The following is a 16,073-nucleotide window of genomic DNA, read 5'->3' as shown; positions in this document are numbered from 1 at the left end:
GATGGCCATTGAAAGCTTCATGCTTTTTATACTGTGCATTTAAGCATCAATAAATCCTTTTCGGAATCGGAACGGAAGGCGGCAACAGAGCAAAATGTCAACTGCACCCGGGATTCCCAGCCAGTCTCCCATGCCGGTACTTACTGGGCCCTAAGCTGGGTAGCAGTCTGCGATCTGACGAGAGCAGGCGCGTTCAGCTTAGGATGGCCATTGACATCTTCACGCCTTGTATATTGTTGATTTAAGCATCAATAAATATTTTTATTAATCGGAGAGGAAGGCGGCAACAGAGCAAAATGTCAATGGCACCTTGGATTGCCAGCCAGTCTCCCATGCCTGTATCTGCCGGGCAGCAGTCTGCGATCTGAGGAGAGCAGGCACGTTCAGGCTTAGGATGGCCATTGACAGCTTCACACGCTGTATATTGTGGATTTAAGAATCAATAAATCCTTTTCCGAATCGGAGCGGAAGGCGGCAACAGATTAAAATGTCAACTGCACCCGGGATTCCCAGCCTGTCTCCCATGCTGGTACTTACCAGGCCCTAAGCTGGGTAGCAGTCTGCGATCTGACGAGAGCAGGCGCGTTCAGCTTAGAATGGCCGTTGACAGCTTCACACTTTGTATACTGTGGATTTAAGCATCAATAAATAATTTTCGGAATCGGAGCAGAAACAGAGTAAAATATCAACTGCAGCCGGGATTCCCAGCCAGTCTCCCATGCTGGTACTTACCAGGCCCTAAGCTGGGTAGCAGTCTGCGATCTGACGAGAGCAGGCGTGTTAAGCTTAGGATGGCCGTTGACAGCTTCACACTTTGTATACTGTGGATTTAAGCATCAATAAATAATTTTCGGAATCGGAGCAGAAACAGAGCAAAATGTCAACTGCACCCGGGATTCCCAGCCAGTCTCCCATGTCGGTACTTACTGGGCCCTAATCTGGGTAGCAGTCTGCGATCTGACGAGAGCAGGCGCGTTCAGCTTAGGATGGCTGTTGACATCTTTACGCCTTGTATATTGTGGATTTAAGCATCAATAAATATTTTTATTAATCGGAGAAGAAGGCGGCAACAGAGCAAAATGTCAATGGCACCTTGGATTGCCTGCCAGTCTCCCATGCCGGTATCTGCCGGGCAGCAGTCTGCGATCTGAGGAGAGCAGGCACGTTCAGGCTTAGGATGGCCGTTGACAGCTTCACACCCTGTATATTGTGGATTTAAGCATCAATAAATCCTTTTCCGAATCGGAGCGGAAGGCGGCAACAGATTAAAATGTCAACTGCACCCGGGATTCCCAGCCAGTCTCCCATGCTGGTACTTACCAGGCCCTAAGCTGGGTAGCAGTCTGCGATCTGACGAGAGCAGGCGCGTTCAGCTTAGGATGGCCGTTGACAGCTTCACACTTTGTATACTGTGGATTTAAGCATCAATAAATAATTTTCGGAATCGGAGCAGAAACAGAGCAAAATGTCAACTGCACTTGGGATTCCCAGCCAGTTTCCCATGCTGGTACCTACTGGGCCCGAAGCAGGGTAGCAGTCTGTGATCTGACAAGAACAGGTGCATTCAGCTCAGGATGGCCGTAGACATCTTCACACCCTATATACTGTGGATTTAAGCATCAATAAATCCTTTTCGGAATCGGAGCGTAAGGCGGCAACAGAGCAAAATGTCAACGACACCTGGGATTCCCAGCCAGTCTCCCATGCTGGTACTTACCGGGCCGTAAACTGGGTAGCAGTCTGCGATCTGACGAGAGCAGGCGCGTTCAGCTTAGGATGGCCGTTGACAGCTTTTCGCCCTTTATACTGTGCATTTAAGCATCAATAAATCCTTTTCGGAATCGGAACGGAAGGCGGCAAAATAGCAAAATGTCAACAGCAGCCGGGATTCCCAGCCAGTCTCCCATGCCGGTACTTACCGGGCCCTAAGATCTGTACCAGTCTGCGATCTGACGAGAGCAGGCGCGTTAAGCTTAGGATGGCCGTCGACAGCTTCACACCTTGTATACTGTGGATTTAAGCATCAATAAATTATTTTCGGAATCGGAGCGGAAGGCAGCAATAGAGCAAAATGTCAACGGCACCCGGGATTCCCAGGCAGTCTCCCACGCCAGTACTTACCGGGCCCTAAGCTGGGTAGCAGTCTGCGATCTGACGAGAGCAGGCGCGTTCAGCTTAGGATGGCCATTGACAGCTTCATGCTTTTTATACTGTGCATTTAAGCATCAATAAATCCTTTTCGGATTCAGAGAGGAAGGCGGCAACAGAGCAAAATGTCAATAGCCGGGCAGCAGTCTGCGATCTGACAAGAACAGGCACATTCAGCTTAGGATAGCCATAGACGGCTTCACACCCTGTATACTGTGGATTTAAGCATCAATAAATCCTTTTCGGGATCGGAGCGGAAGGCAGCTACAGAGCAAAATGTCAACAACACCTGGGATTCCCAGCCAGTCTCCCATGCTGGTACTTACCAGGCCCTAAGCTGGGTAGCAGTCTGCGATCTGACGAGAGCAGGCGCGTTCAGCTTAGGACGGCAGTTGACAGCTTCACAGCCTTTATACTGTGCATTTAAGCATCAATAAATCATTTTCCGAATCGGAGCGGAAGGCGGCAACAGAGCAAAATGTCAACTGCACCCGGGATTCCCAGCCAGTCTCCCATGTCGTTACTTACTGGGCCCTAAGCTGGGTAGCAGTCTGCGATCTGACGAGAGCAGGCGCATTCAGCTTAGGATGGCTGTTGACATCTTTATGCCTTGTATATTGTGGATTTAAGCATCAATAAATATTTTTATTAATCGGAGAAGAAGGCGGCAACAGAGCAAAATGTCAATGGCACCTTGGATTGCCAGCCAGTCTCCCATGCCGGTATCTGCCGGGCAGCAGTCTGCGATCTGAGGAGAGCAGGCAAGTTCAGGCTTAGGATGGCCGTTGACAGCTTCACACCCTGTATATTGTGGATTTAAGCATCAATAAATCCTTTTCCGAATCGGAGCGGAAGGCGGCAACAGATTAAAATGTCAACTGCACCCGGGATTCACGGCCAGTCTCCCATGCTGGTACTTACCAGGCCCTAAGCTGGGTAGCAGTCTGCGATCTGACGAGAGCAGGCGCGTTCAGCTTAGGATGGCCGTTGACAGCTTCACGCTTTGTATACTGTGGATTTAAGCATCAACAAATAATTTTCGGAATCGGAGCAGAAACAGAGCAAAATGTCAACTGTACTCGGGATTCCCAGCCAGTCTCCCATGCTGGTACTTACCAGGCCTGAAGCTGGGTAGCAGTCTGCGATCTGACAAGAACAGGCGCATTCAGCTCAGGATGGCCGTAGACATCTTCACACCCTATATACTGTGGATTTAAGCATCAATAAATCCTTTTCGGAATCGGAGCGGAAGGCGGCAACAAAGCAAAATGTCTACGACACCTGGGATTCCCAGCCAGTCTCTCATGCTGGTACTTACCGGGCCCTAAGCTGGGTAGCAGTCTGCGATCTGACGAGAGCAGGCGCGTTCACCTTAGGACGGCCGTTGACAGCTTCTCGTCCTTTATACTGTGCATTTAAGCATCAATAAATCCTTTTTGGAATCGGAACGAAAGGCGGCAACAGAGGAAAATGTCTACAGAGCTACAGAGCAAAATGTCAACAACACCTGAGATTCCAAGCCAGTCTCCCATGCTGGTACTTACCGGGCCCTAAGCTGGGTAGCAGTCTGCGATCTGACGATAGCAGGCGCATTCAGCTTAGGATGGCCGTTGACAGCTTCTTGCCCTTTATACTGTGCATTTAAGCATCAATTAATCCTTTTCGGAATCGGAACGGAAGGCGGCAACAGAGCAAAATGTCAACGGCAGCCAGGATTCCCAGCCAGTGTCCCATGCCGGTACTTACCGGGCCCCAAGATCTGTACCAGTCTGCGATCTGACGAGAGCAGGCGCGTTCAGCTTAGGATGGCCATTGACAGCTTCATGCAATTTATACTGTGCATTTAAGCATCAATAAATATTTTTTTTAATCGGAGAGGAAGGCGGCAACAGAGCAAAATATCAATAGCACCTTGGATTGCCAGCCATTCTCCCATGCCCGTACTTGCCGGGCAGCAGTCTGCGATCTGACAAGAACAGGCGCATTCAGCTTAGGATAGTCGTAGATGGCTTCACACCCTGTATACTGTGGATTTAAGCATCAATAAATCCTTTTCGAAATCGGAGCAAAATGTCTACAGAGCTACAGAGCAAAATTTCAACAACTCCTGAGATTCCCAGCCAGTCTCCAATGCTGTTACATACCGGGCCCTAAGCTGGGTAGCAGTCTGCGATCTGACGAGAGCAGGCACGTTCAGCTTAGGATGGCCATTGACAGCTTTATGCTTTTTATACTGTGCATTTAAGCATCAATAAATCCTTTTCGGAATCGGAACGGAAGGCGGCAACAGAGCAAAAGGTCAAATGCACCCGGGATTCCCAGCCAGTCTCCCATGCCGGTAACTGCCGGGCAGCAGTCTGCGATCTGAGGAGAGCAGGCACGTTCAGGCTTAGGATGGCCGTTGACATCTTCACACCCTATATACTGTGGATTTAAGCATCAATAAATCCTTTTCGGAATCGTAGCGGAAGTCGGCAACAGAGCAAAATGTCAACGACACCTGGGATTCCCAGCCAGTCTCCCATGCTGGTACTTACCGGGCCCTAAGCTGGGTAGCAGTCTGCGATCTGACGAGAGCAGGCGCGTTCAGCTTAGGATGGCCGTTGACAGCTTCACACTTTGTATACTGTGCATTTAAGCATCAATAAATCCTTTTCGGAATCGGAACGGAAGGCGGCAACAGAGCAAAATGTCAACGGCAGCCGGCATTCCCATCCAGTGTCCCATGCCGGTACTTACCGGGCCCTAAGATCTGTACCAGTCTGCGATCTGACGAGAGCAGGCGCGTTAAGCTTAGGATGGCCGTCGACAGCTTCACACCTTGTATACTGTGGATTTAAGCATCAATAAATTATTTTCGGAATCGGAGCGGAAGTCAGCAATAGAGCAAGATGTCAACGGCAACCGGGATTCCCAGACAGCCTCCCATGCCAGTACTTACCAGGCCCTAAGCTGGGTAGCAGTCTGCGATCTGACGAGAGCAGGCATGTTCAGCTTAGGATGGCCATTGACAGCTTCATGCTTTTTATACTGTGCATTTAAGCATCAATAAATCCTTTTCGGAATCGGAACAGAAGGCGGCAACAGAGCAAAATGTCAACTGCACTTGGGATTCCCAGCCAGTCTCAAATGCCGGTACTTACTGGGCCCTAAGTTGGGTAGCAGTCTGCACTCTGACGAGAGCAGGCGCGTTCAGCTTAGGATGGCCGTTGACATCTTTACACCTTGTATATTGTGGATTTAAGCATCAATAAATATTTTTATTAATCGGAGCGGAAGGCGGCAACAGAGCAAAATGTAAATGGCACCTTGGATTGCCAGCCAGTCTACCATGCCGGTATCTGCCAGGCAGCAGTCTGCGATCTGAGGAGAGCAGGCACGTTCAGGCTTAGGATGGCCGTTGACAGCTTTACACCATGTATATTGTGGATTTAAGCATCAATAAATCCTTTTCCGAATCGGAGCGGAAGGCGGCAACAGATTAAAATGTCAACTGCACCCGGGATTCCCAGCCAGTCTCCCATGCTGGTACTTACCAGGCCCTAAGCTGGGTAGCAGTCTGCGATCTGACGTGAGCAAGCGCGTTCAGCTTAGGATGGCCGTTGACAGCTTCACACTTTGTATACTGTGGATTTAAGCATCAATAAATAATTTTCGGAATCTGAACAGAAACAGAGCAAAATGTCACCTGCACCCGGGATTCCCAGCCAGTCTCCCATGCTGGTACTTACCAGGCCCGAAGCTGGGTAGCAGTCTGCGATCTGACGAGAACAGGCGCATTCAGCTTTGGATGGCCGTAGACCTCTTCACAGCCTGTATACTGTGGATTTAAGCATCAATAAATCCTTTTCGGAATCGGAACGGAAGGCGGCAACAGAGCAAAATGTCAACGGCAGCCGGGATTCCCAGCCAGTGTCCCATGCCGGTACTTACTGGGCCCTAAGCTGCGTAGCAGTCTGCGATCTGACGAGAGCAGGCGCGTTCAGCTTAGGATGGCCGTCGACAGCTTCATACCTTGTATACTGTGGATTTAAGCATCAATAAATTATTTTCGGGATCGGAGCTGAAGGCAGCAATAGAGCAAAATGTCAACGGCACCCGGGATTCCCAGCCAGTCTCCCATGCCAATACTTACCGGGCCCTAAGCTGGGTAGCAGTCTGCGATCTGACGAGAGCAGGCGCGTTCAGCTTAGGATGGCCATTGACAGCTTAACGCTTTTTATACTGTGCATTTAAGCATCAATAAATCCTTTTCGGAATCGGAACGGAAGGCGGCAACAGAGCAAAACGTCAACTGCACCCGGGATTCCCAGCCAGTCTCCCATGCCGGTACTTACTGGGCCCTAAGCTGCGTGGCAATCTGTGATCTGACGAGAGCAGGCGCGTTCAGCTTAGGATGGCCGTTGACATCTTCACGCCTTGTATACTGTGGATTTAAGCATCAATAAATATTTTTTTTAATCGGAGAGGAAGGCGGCAACAGAGCAAAATGTCAATAGCACCTTGGATTGCCAGCCAGTCTCCCATGCCCGTACTTGCCGTCAGCAGTCTGCGATCTGACAAGAACAGGCACATTCAACTTAGGATAGCCGTAGACGGCTTCACACACTGTATACTGTGGATTTAAGCATCAATAAATCCTTTTCGGAATCGGAGCGGAAGGTGGCTACAGAGCAAAATGTCAACAACACCTGGGATTCCCAGCCAGTCTACCATGCTGGTACTTACCGGGCCCTAAGCTGGGTAGCAGTCTGCGATCTGACGAGAGCAGGCGCGTTCAGCTTAGGATGGCCGTTGACATCTTCACGCCTTGTATACTGTGGATTTAAGCATCAATAAATATTTTTTTTAATCGGAGAGGAAGGCGGCAACAGAGCAAAATGTCAATAGCACCTTGGATTGCCAGCCAGTCTCCCATGCCTGTACTTGCCGGGCAGCAGTCTGCGATCTGACAAGAACAGGCGCATTTAGCTTAGGATAGCCGTAGACGGCTTCACACCCTGTATACTGTGGATTTAAGCATCAATAAATCCTTTTCGAAATCGGAGCAAAATGTCTACAGAGCTACAGAGCAAAATGTCAACAACACCTTAGATTCCCAGCCAGTCTCCCATGCTGGTACTTACCGGGCCCTAAGCTGGGTAGCAGTCTGCGATCTGATGAGAGCAGGCGCGTTCAGCTTAGGATGGCCGATGACAGCTTTACGCACTTTATACTGTGCATTTAAGCATCAATAAATCCTTTTCCGAATCGGAGCAGAAACAGAGTAAAATGTCAACTGCACCCGGGATTCCCAGCCAGTCTCCCATGCTGGTATTTACCAGGCCCGAAGCTGGGTAGCAGTCTGCGATCTGACGAGAACAGGCGCATTCAGCTTAGGATGGCCGTAGACCGCTTCAAACTCTGTATACTGTGGATTTAAGCATAAATAAATCCTTTTCGGAATCGGAGCAGAAGGCGGCAACAGAGCAAAATGTCAACGACACCTGGGATTCCCAGCCAGTCTCCCATGCTGGTACTTACCGGGCCGTAAACTGGGTAGCAGTCTGCGATCTGACGAGAGCAGGCGCGTTCAGCTTAGGATGGCCGTTGACAGCTTCTCGACCTTTATACTGTGCATTTAAGCATCAATAAATCCTTTTCGGAATCGGAATGGAAGGCGGCAACAGAGCAAAATGTCAACGGCAGACGGGATTCCCAGCCAGTGTCCCATGCCGGTACTTACCGGGCCCTAAGATCTGTACCAGTCTGCGATCTGACGAGAGCAGGCGTGTTAAGCTTAGGATGGCCGTCGACAGCTTCACACCTTGTATACTGTGGATTTAAGCATCAATAAATCCTTTTCGGAATCGGAGCGGAAGGCGGCTACAGAGCAAAATGTCAACAACACCTGGGATTCCCAGCCAGTCTCCCATGCTGGTACTTACCGGGCCCTAAGCTGGGTAGCAGTCTGCGATCTGACAAGAGCAGGTGCGTTCAGCTTAGGATGGCCGTTGACAGCTTCACTCCCTTTATACTGTGCATTTAAGCATCAATAAATCCTTTTCCGAATCGGAGTGGAAAGCGGCGACAGATTAAAATGTCATCTGCACCCGGGATTCCCAGCCAGTCTCCCATGCTGGTACTTACCAGGCCCTAAGCTTGGTAGCAGTCTGCGATCTGATGAGAGCAGGCGCGTTCAGCTTAGGATGGCCGTTGACAGCTTCACACTTTGTATACTGTGCATTTAAGCATCAATAAATCCTTTTCGGAATCGGAACCGGAACCGGAACGGAAGGCGGCAACAGAGCAAAATGTCAACGACAGTCGGGATTCCCAGCCAGTGTCCCATGCCGGTACTTACCTTGCCCTAAGATCTGTACCAGTCTGCGATCTGACGAGAGCAGGCGCGTTAAGCTTAGGATGGCCGTCGACAGCTTCACACCTTGTATACTGTGGATTTAAGCATCAATAAATTCTTTTCGGAATCGGAGCGGAAGGCAGCAATAGAGCAAGATGTCAACGGCAACCGGGATTCCCAGCCAGTCTCACATGCCAGTACTTACAGGGCCCTAAGCTGGGTAGCAGTCTGCGATCTGACGAGAGCAGGCGCGTTCAGCTTAGGATGGCCATTGACAGCTTCAAGCTTTTTATACTCTGCATTTAAGCATCAATAAATCATTTTCGGAATCGGAACAGAAGGCGGCAACAGAGCAAAATGTCAACTGCACACGGGATTCCCAGCCAGTCTCCCATGCTGGTACTTACCAAGCCCTAAGCTGGGTAGCAGTCTGCGATCTAATGAGAGCAGGCGCGTTCAGCTTAGGATGGCCGTTGACATCTTTACGCGTTGTATATTGTGGATTTAAGCATCAATAAATATTTTTATTAATCGGAGAGGAAGGCGGCAACAGAGCAAAATGTCAATGGCACCTTGGATTGCCAGCCAGTCTCCCATGCCGCGGTCTGCGATCTGAGGAGAGCAGGCACGTTCAGGCTTAGGATGGCCGTTGACAGCTTCACACCCTGTATATTGTGGATTAAAGCATCAATAAATCATTTTCCGAATCGGAGCGGAAGGCGGCAACAGATTAAAATGTCAACTGCACCCGGGATTCCCAGCCAGTCTCCCATGCTGGTACTTACCAGGCCCTAAGCTGGGTAGCAGTCTGCGTTCTGACGAGAGCAGGCGCATTCAGCTTAGGATGGTGGTTGACAGCTTCACACTTTGTATACTGTGGATATAAGAATCAATAAATAATTTTCGGAATCGGAACAGAAACAGAGCAAAATGTAAACTGCACACGGGATTCCCAGCCAGTCTCCCAAGCTGGTACTTACGAGGCCCGAAGCTGGGTAGCAGTCTGCGATCTGACGAGAACAGGCGCATTCAGCTTAGGATGGCCGTAGACATCTTCACACCCTGTTTACTGTGGATTTAAGCATCAATAAATCCTTTTCGGAATCGGAGCGGAAGGCGGCAACAGAGCAAAATGTCAACGACACTTGGGATTCCCAGCCAGTCTTCCATGCTGGTACTTACCAGGCCCTAAGCTGGGTAGCAGTCTGTGATCTGACGAGAGCAGGCGCGTTCAGCTTAGGATGGCCGTTGACAGCTTCACACTTTGTATATTATGTATTTAAGCATCAATAAATCATTTTCGGAATCGGAACGAAGGCGGCAACAGAGCAAAATGTCAACGGCAGCCGGGATTCCCAGCCAGTGTCCCATGCCGGTACTTACTGGGCCCTAAGATCTGTACCAGTCTGCGATCTAACGAGAGCAGGCGCGTTAAGCTTAGGATGGCCGTCGACAGATTCACACCTTGTATACTGTGAATTTAAGCATCAATAAATTCTTTTCGGAATCGGAGCGGAAGGCAGCAATAGAGCAAAATGTCAACGGCAACCGGGATTCCCATCCAGTCTCCCATGCCAGTACTTATCGGGCCCTAAGCTGGGTAGCAGTCTGCGATCTGACAAGAGCTGGCGTGTTCAGCTTAGGATGGCCATTGACAGCTTCAAGATTTTTATACTGTGCATTTAAGCATCAATAAATCCTTTTCGGAATCGGAACGGAAGGCGGCAACAGAGCAAAATGTCAACTGCACTCGGGATTCCCAGCCAGTCTCCCATGCCGTTACTTACTGGGCCCTAAGCTGGGTAGCAGTCTGCGATCTGACGAGAGCAGGCGCGTTCAGCTTAGGATGGCCATTGACAGCTTCATGCTTTTTATACTGTGCATTTAAGCATCAATAAATCCTTTTCGGAATCGGAACGGAAGGCGGCAACAGAGCAAAATGTCAACTGCACCCGGGATTCCCAGCCAGTCTCCCATGCCGGTACTTACTGGGCCCTAAGCTGGGAAGCAGTCTGCGATCTGACGAGAGCAGGCACGTTCAGCTTAGGATGGCCGTTGACATCTTCACGCCTTGTATATTGTGGATTTAAGCATCAATAAATATTTTTATTAATCGGAGAGGAAGGCGGCAACATAGCAAAATGTCAATGGCACCTTGGATTGCCAGCCAGTCTCCCATGCCGGTATCTGCCGGGCAGCAGTCTGCGATCTGAGGAGGGCAGACACGTTGAGCTTAGGATGGCCGTTGACAGCTTCACACCCTGTATATTGTGGATTTAAGCATCAATAAATCCTTTTCCGAATCGGAGCGGAAGGCGGCAACAGATTAAAATGTCAACTGCACCCGGGATTCCAGCCAGTCTCCCATGCTGGTACTTACCAGGCCCTAAGCTGGGTAGCAGTCTGCGATCTGACGAGAGCAGGCGCGTTCAGCTTAGGATGGCCATTGACAGCTTCACACTTTGTATACTGTGGATTTATGCATCAATAAATAATTTTCGGAATCGGAGTAGAAGCAGAGCAAAATGTCAACTGCACACGGGATTCCCAGCCAGTCTCCCATGCTGGTACTTACCAGGCCCAAAGCTGGGTAGCAGTTTGCGATCTGACGAGAACAGGCACATTCAGCTTAGGATGGCCGTAGACATCTTCACACCCTGTATACTGTGGATTTAAGCATCAATAAATCCTTTTCGGAATCGGAGCAGAAGGCGGCAACAGAGCAAAATGTCAACGACACCTGGGATTCCCAGTCAGTCTCCCATGCTGGTACTTACCGGGCCCCAAGATCTGTACCAGTCTGCGATCTGACGAGAGCAGGCGCGTTCAGCATAGGATGGCCATTGACAGCTTCATGCTTTTTATACTGTGCATTTAAGCATCAATAAATCCTTTTCGGAATCGGAACGGAAGGCGGCAACAGAGCAAAATGTCAACTGCACCCGGGATTCCCAGCCAGTCTCCCATGCCGGTACTTACTGGGCCCTAAGCTGCGTAGCAGTCTGCGATCTGACGAGAGCAGGCGCGTTCAGCTTAGGATGGCCGTTGACATCTTCACGTCTTGTATACTGTGGATTTAAGCATCAATAAATATTTTGTTTAATCGGAGAGGAAGGCGGCAACAGAGCAAAATGTCAATAGCACCTTGGATTGCCAGCCAGTCTCCCATGCCCGTACTTGCCGGGCAGCAGTCTGCGATCTGACAAGAACAGGCGCATTCAGCTTAGGATAGCCGTAGACGGCTTCACACCTTGTATACTGTGGATTTAAGCATCAATAAATCCTTTTCGAAATCGGAGCAAAATGTCTACAGAGCTACAGAGCAAAATGTCAACAACACCTGAGATTCCCAGCCAGTCTCCCATGCTGGTACTTACCGGGCCCTAAGCTGGGTAGCAGTCTGCGATCTGACGAGAGCAGGCGCGTTCAGCTTAGGATGGCCGTTGACAGCTTCACGCCCTTTATACTGTGCATTTAAGCATCAATAAATCCTTTTCCGAATCGGAGCGGAAGGCGGCAACAGATTAAAATGTGAACTGCACCCGGGGTTCCCAGCCAGTCTCCCATGCTGGTACTTACCAGGCCCTAAGCTGGGTAGCAGTCTGCGATCTGACGAGAGCAGGCGCGTTCAGCTTAGGATGGCCGTTGACAGCTTCACACTTTGTATACTGTGCATTTAAGCATCAATAAATCCTTTTCGGAATCGGAACGGAAGGCGGCAACAGAGCAAAATGTCAACGGCAGCCGGGATTCCCAGCCAGTGTCCCATGCCGGTACTTACCGGGCCCTAAGATCTGTACCAGTCTGCGATCTGACGAGAGCAGGCGCGTTCAGCTTAGGATGGCCGTCGACAGCTTCACACCTTGTATACTGTGGATTTAAGCATCAATAAATATTTTTTTTTAATCGGAGAGGAAGGCGGCAACAGAGCAAAATAAAAATAGCACCTTGGATTGCCAGCCAGTCTCCCATGCCCGTACTTGCCGGGCAGCAGTCTGCGATCTGACAAGAACAGGCGCATTCAGCTTAGGATAGCCGTAGACGGCTTCACACCCTATATATTGTGGATTTAAGCATCAATAAATCCTTTTCGGAATCGGAGCAAAATGTCTACAGAGCTACAGAGCAAAATGTCAACAACACCTGAGATTCCCAGCCAGTCTCCCATGCTGGTACTTACCGGGCCCTAAGCTGGGTAGCAGTCTGCAATCTGACGAGAGCAGGCGCATTCAGCTTAGGATGGCCGTTGACAGCTTCACCCCCTTTATACTGTGCATTTAAGCATCAATAAATCCTTTTCCGAATCGGAGCGGAAGGCGGCAACAGATTAAAATGTCAACTGCACCCGGGAATCCCAGCCAGTCTCCCATGCTGGTACTTACCAGGCCCTAAGCTGGGTAGCAGTCTGCGATCTGACGAGAGCAGGCGCATTCAGCTTAGGATGGCCGTTGACATCTTCATGCCTTGTATATTGTGGATTTAAGTATCAATAAATTATTTTCGGAATCGGAGCTGAAGGCAGCAATAGAGCAAAATGTCAACGGCACCCGGGATTCCCAGCCAGTCTCCCATGCCAATACTTACCGGGCCCTAAGCTGGGTAGCAGTCTGCGATCTGACGAGAGCAGGCGCGTTCAGCTTAGGATGGCCATTGACAGCTTAATGCTTTTTATACTGTGCATTTAAGCATCAATAAATCCTTTTCGGAATCTGAACAGAACGGAAGGCGGCAACAGAGCAAAACGTCAACTGCACCCGGGATTCCCAGCCAGTCTCCCATGCCGGTACTTACTGGGCCCTAAGCTGCGTAGCAATCTGCGATCTGACGAGAGCAGGCGCGTTCAGCTTAGGATGGCCGTTGACATCTTCACGCCTTGTATACTGTGGATTTAAGCATCAATAAATATTTTTTTTAATCGGAGAGGAAGGCGGCAACAGAGCAAAATGTCAATAGCACCTTGGATTGCCAGCCAGTCTCCCATGCCCGTACTTGCCGTCAGCAGTCTGCGATCTGACAAGAACAGGCACATTCAGCTTAGGATAGCCGTAGACGGCTTCACACACTGTATACTGTGGATTTAAGCATCAATAAATCCTTTTCGGAATCGGAGCGGAAGGTGGCTACAGAGCAAAATGTCAACAACACCTGGGATTCCCAGCCAGTCTACCATGCTGGTACTTACCGGGCCCTAAGCTGGGTAGCAGTCTGCGATCTGACGAGAGCAGGCGCGTTCAGCTTAGGATGGCCGTTGACATCTTCACGCCTTGTATACTGTGGATTTAAGCATCAATAAATATTTTTTTTAATCGGAGAGGAAGGCGGCAACAGAGCAAAATGTCAATAGCACCTTGGATTGCCAGCCAGTCTCCCATGCCTGTACTTGCCGGGCAGCAGTCTGCGATCTGACAAGAACAGGTGCATTTAGCTTAGGATAGCCGTAGACGGCTTCACACCCTGTATACTGTGGATTTAAGCATCAATAAATCCTTTTCGAAATCGGAGCAAAATGTCTACAGAGCTACAGAGCAAAATGTCAACAACACCTGAGATTCCCAGCCAGTCTCCCATGCTGGTACTTACCGGGCCCTAAGCTGGGTAGCAGTCTGCGATCTGACGAGAGCAGGCGCGTTCAGCTTAGGATGGCCGATGACAGCTTTATGCACTTTATACTGTGCATTTAAGCATCAATAAATCCTTTTCCGAATCGGAGCAGAAGTCGGCAACAGATTAAAATGTCAACTGCACCCGGGATTCCCAGCCAATCTCCCATGCTGGTACTTACCAGGCCCTAAGCTGGGTAGCAGTCTGCGATCTGACGAGAGCAGGCGCGTTCAGCTTAGGATGGCCGTTGACAGCTTCACACTTTGTATACTGTGGATTTAAGCATCAATAAATAATTTTCGGAATCGGAGCAGAAACAGAGTAAAATGTCAACTGCACCCGGGATTCCCAGCCAGTCTCCCATGCTGGTATTTACCAGGCCCGAAGCTGGGTGGCAGTCTGCGATCTGACGAGAACAGGTGCATTCAGCTTAGGATGGCCGTAGACCGCTTCAAACTCTGTATACTGTGGATTTAAGCATAAATAAATCCTTTTCGGAATCGGAGCAGAAGGCGGCAACAGAGCAAAATGTCAACGACACCTGGGATTCCCAGCCAGTCTCCCATGCTGGTACTTACCGGGCCCTAAGCTGGGTAGCAGTCTGCGATCTGACGAGAGCAGGCGCGTTCAGCTTAGGATGGCCGTTGACAGCTTCTCGACCTTTATACTGTGCATTTAAGCATCAATAAATCCTTTTCGGAATCGGAATGGAAGGCGGCAACAGAGCAAAATGTCAACGGCAGACGGGATTCCCTGCCAGTGTCCCATGCCGGTACTTACCGGGCCCTAAGATCTGTACCAGTCTGCGATCTGACGAGAGCAGGCGTGTTAAGCTTAGGATGGCCGTAGACAGCTTCACACCTTGTATACTGTGGATTTAAGCATCAATAAATTATTTTCGGAATCGGAGCGGAAGGCAGCAATAGAGCAAAATGTTAACGGCACCCGGGATTCCCAGCCAGTCTCCCATGCCCGTACTTGCCGGGCAGCAGTCTGCGATCTGACAAGAACAGGCACATTCAGCTTAGGATAGCCGTAGACGGCTTCACACCCTGTATACTGTGGATTTAAGCATCAATAAATCCTTTTCGGAATCGGAGCGGAAGGCGGCTACAGAGCAAAATGTCAACAACACCTGGGATTCCCAGCCAGTCTCCCATGCTGGTACTTACCGGGCCCTAAGCTGGGTAGCAGTCTGCGCTCTGACGAGAGCAGGTGCGTTCAGCTTAGGATGGCCGTTGACAGCTTCACTCCCTTTATACTGTGCATTTAAGCATCAATAAATCCTTTTCCGAATCGGAGTGGAAAGCGGCGACAGATTAAAATGTCATCTGCACCCGGGATTCCCAGCCAGTCTCCCATGCTGGTACTTACCAGGCCCTAAGCTTGGTAGCAGTCTGCGATCTGATGAGAGCAGGCGCGTTCAGCTTAGGATGACCGTTGACAGCTTCACACTTTGTATACTGTGCATTTAAGCATCAATAAATCCTTTTCGGAATCGGAACCGGAACCGGAACCGGAACCGGATCGGAAGGCGGCAACAGAGCAAAATGTCAACGACAGTCGGGATTCCCAGCCAGTGTCCCATGCCGGTACTTACTGGGCCCTAAGATCTGTACCAGTCTGCGATCTGACGAGAGCAGGCGCGTTAAGCTTAGGATGGCCGTCGACAGCTTCACACCTTGTATACTGTGGATTTAAGCATCAATAAATTCTTTTCGGAATCGGAGCGGAAGGCAGCAACAGAGCAAGATGTCAACGGCAACCGGGATTCCCAGCCAGTCTCACATGCCAGTACTTACCGGGCCCTAAGCTGGGTAGCAGTCTGCGATCTGACGAGAGCAGGCGCGTTCAGCTTAGGATGGCCATTGACAGCTTCAAGCTTTTTATACTCTGCATTTAAGCATCAATAAATCCTTTTCGGAATCGGAACAGAAGGCGGCAACAGAGCAAAATGTCAACTGCACACGGGATTCCCAGCCAG

General features: G+C 49.9%; 11 pseudogenes; all 11 read right to left on the bottom strand.

Annotated features, from left to right (window-relative positions):
* Positions 1-1,271: 1,271 nt before the first annotated feature.
* Positions 1,272-1,391, bottom strand: LOC130333131 (5S ribosomal RNA; annotated as a pseudogene).
* A 681-nt stretch (positions 1,392-2,072) lies between these two features.
* On the bottom strand, positions 2,073-2,192 carry LOC130333112 (5S ribosomal RNA; annotated as a pseudogene).
* A 2,444-nt stretch (positions 2,193-4,636) lies between these two features.
* LOC130333193 (5S ribosomal RNA) lies at positions 4,637-4,756 on the bottom strand (annotated as a pseudogene).
* Positions 4,757-6,234: 1,478 nt separating this feature from the next.
* LOC130333148 (5S ribosomal RNA) lies at positions 6,235-6,354 on the bottom strand (annotated as a pseudogene).
* A 473-nt stretch (positions 6,355-6,827) lies between these two features.
* On the bottom strand, positions 6,828-6,947 carry LOC130333167 (5S ribosomal RNA; annotated as a pseudogene).
* Positions 6,948-8,026: 1,079 nt separating this feature from the next.
* On the bottom strand, positions 8,027-8,146 carry LOC130333130 (5S ribosomal RNA; annotated as a pseudogene).
* Positions 8,147-11,816: 3,670 nt separating this feature from the next.
* Positions 11,817-11,936, bottom strand: LOC130333116 (5S ribosomal RNA; annotated as a pseudogene).
* A 1,087-nt stretch (positions 11,937-13,023) lies between these two features.
* LOC130333146 (5S ribosomal RNA) lies at positions 13,024-13,143 on the bottom strand (annotated as a pseudogene).
* A 478-nt stretch (positions 13,144-13,621) lies between these two features.
* On the bottom strand, positions 13,622-13,741 carry LOC130333166 (5S ribosomal RNA; annotated as a pseudogene).
* An 877-nt stretch (positions 13,742-14,618) lies between these two features.
* On the bottom strand, positions 14,619-14,738 carry LOC130333191 (5S ribosomal RNA; annotated as a pseudogene).
* A 474-nt stretch (positions 14,739-15,212) lies between these two features.
* LOC130333209 (5S ribosomal RNA) lies at positions 15,213-15,332 on the bottom strand (annotated as a pseudogene).
* Positions 15,333-16,073: the final 741 nt, after the last annotated feature.

This window comes from Hyla sarda, unplaced genomic scaffold (genome assembly GCF_029499605.1).
Source record: "Hyla sarda isolate aHylSar1 unplaced genomic scaffold, aHylSar1.hap1 scaffold_401, whole genome shotgun sequence".
Lineage (NCBI taxonomy): Eukaryota > Metazoa > Chordata > Amphibia > Anura > Hylidae > Hyla > Hyla sarda.
Note: the sequence above shows the minus strand (reverse complement) of the source record. Positions and strands in the feature narration are given on the sequence as shown.